At 36.7% G+C, this 2,656-nt stretch overlaps 1 pseudogene; it reads left to right on the forward strand.

Annotated features, from left to right (window-relative positions):
• LOC102474204 (atrophin-1-like) overlaps positions 1 to 1,349 on the forward strand; it is a 115,659-nt pseudogene extending 114,310 nt beyond the window's left edge.
• The last annotated feature ends 1,307 nt before the right edge of the window (positions 1,350 to 2,656 follow it).

The following is a 2,656-nucleotide window of genomic DNA, read 5'->3' on the forward strand; positions in this document are numbered from 1 at the left end:
CCACCCGCGGGCCAACCAGCCACACGCAGGCCTGGTGGCCCCGCCACCTCCTGCAGACACAATGTTCACGTGCATGCCCAGCAGCCACACGCCAGCCCGAAGCGCACGAATGTGCGGGGGACCCAGTACCACCTCCCGTTCACCCGCTCCTGCCAGAGAACGGACGGATGCTGGTCTGTGCTGCGGCCCGCGTGGGCGCCGAGCGCAGGACACACCCAGCGCCAGAGAGGCAGCGGGGGCCGGCGGCCTGGGCTGCGGAATGCGGAACAGAGGCAGTGCAGGTGCGGGCCTGGGCCGCAAGTTTCCATTATTTATCTCTATACCCCTTCCTATATCATTGTAAATTGAATAATTAAACATCCATAATTTAAAATTTTAAGTTCCTTCTTTTTTTTCTTTTTCTTTAGATCTTTTATAGGGTATGTTTACTTGGGAGAGAGACAAAGAAGTGATAATGAAAAGCACAATAGAATTTTAGCACTTCCCCCTTTTTTTGATGCGTTATAGGGTGCATTTGCTCACTGGAGACAGAAAAAGAAAGAGAGAGTGAGTGAGGAAAAATAAGAAATCACCGCAGGGTGGATGGCCATGCTGCAATACCGTCCCCTCCATTCTCTCAGGAGAATGGTGTACACATGCCTGCCTTATTTTTTTAAGCTGGAAGGTCTGGAACTCTGCAATCAGCCATGTGGGATTCAGCTGCCTTAACCACCATGCCACTGACAGACTTGTTTTATTTTATGTTGTTTGGGTATTTTTTCATTTTGTTTATAAATTTATTTAATAATTTATGGGTAATCACTGTATGTTTTTACATCATACAATATAGATTCTCAAAGAATAAATGCATTACAAGTTTAGAAAGTCAAAGATCTTACTGTATACCTGTACACAATAACTTTTTATTCTTGTGTCTCTTAAATATTCTTTTTTTTCCTTGAGTCCCTACATTCAACCCCCGCCTGGCTCTGTCCTTATGAAATATTTGACCTCTGGCATACTATCTAAACTCTAAATCTCCATTTTTTGTATGTAAAGTAGGCAATTTCCATTAGGAATTGTTATGATTTTTGAACTAAATGTGTTATGTAAATGTCATATATATGTACACTTTTAACAAAATGGTAGTTGTAGTTATCAATATTACCAATGTTATACTATTCTCAACCTTATTGATTAGTAACAATCATAAAATATTAAATTTTAATCAAAATTTTTTAAAAGTTTCTAATTTTGACAACCTGTAAACACCGATCTATTCTTGTGTACAGGTAGACTACTACATCTTATGCTTGACATTTATTGAGACTATCATTAGTTTCAAAGGAAGACATTATTACTACATTTAAAAGTATTTACTCCACCTCTAATTTTCCAAATTAACATCATAAAATATTATTTGTTTTTAAAAGAATCTTCTCGGGGCCAGCAATTGGCATAATGGTTATGTCCTTGGACTCCCATGTAGTCAACTGTGGTTCAAGTCCCAGACCCGGTGGTTTAAACTCACGCTGGGTGCATGTGTGTGTGTGCCCAAGATCCTGAGAGGAGAATAGAGGAGAAAGGATTGCAGCATGGTCATCCCCTGTAGGGGATGATTTCTTGCTACCTGTCTCTCTGTCTCTCTCTTTCTTTCTGAACGTACAAGCCCTATAGCAAAAACCTCTCAAAAAAAAAAAAAAACCAAAAAACAACAACAAAAAAAAACACTCCTCTATTAATAGACTTTCAAAGACTCAAAGTAAAAAAGGCTTAGTGTTAAAAGTTAAAAGACAAGTATTAATTAAATAATTGCTTACAATGGAAAAATACTCATTATGATAAAAACAGATTGTGTTTCTGAAACTAATTATTTTTGCTAAAAGATATGAAAAATATGTTTATCTTAAAAAGTAAATACAAATGAATTTTATTATTTGTGTATTTAAGACAAGACAGGAAAGGCTTTCAGGATGTATAACAGGAAAAAAAACAAATAATTTTTAACTCTTTTTTTGTTGTTGTTGTTTTTGCTTTACTTTATTCCTGTTTCTTATATTTTAAGAGTTAATTGGTGCTTGACACTTCCAATAGAATCTATAACTATTGTAACAAATAAGGTCTTTTAAAAAATAATTATTCCATTTAACTTTATTTAATTATTAATTTATTTTTAATTTGACCGGAGAGGTTCAGAGAGAGAGAGAAAGAGAAGAGAGAGAGAGAGAGAGAGAGAGAAAGTGAGAAAGCAAGCTACCAGGTCCAGTACTTGGGCCACGGTCCACCATTCGGGAGTCCACTGCCCTTAACCTTAACTTAAAGCCACTTGTTTCAAACAATGATCACAAAATTTCAACCAAGATCCTGGGGTCTCAGCAAGAAACCTTAAAATGGGGATATTTATTCAAGAGACAAAATGTAGCAGCTTAAATTAAGAAAATTGTAATAATGTTATCTTTCAGCACAACAGTTACTCATAGATGTTTAGATTGTTTTGTTAACCAGTAGAGCTTAAAGAAAATTGTAGCTTCCTTTAACCTATCAATGTATGTGACAAGCCTGAGTTAACAGATTCAATGTTGCCATAAGAACACACATGGAATCATAAAATCATTTGAAAGGAAAAGGTGCACAGAACAATTTGGGGAAAATCATGAGAGTAAGAGTAACACTGAAT

Source organism: Tupaia chinensis, unplaced genomic scaffold (genome assembly GCF_000334495.1).
Source record: "Tupaia chinensis unplaced genomic scaffold, TupChi_1.0 Scaffold143566_1, whole genome shotgun sequence".
NCBI lineage: Eukaryota > Metazoa > Chordata > Mammalia > Scandentia > Tupaiidae > Tupaia > Tupaia belangeri.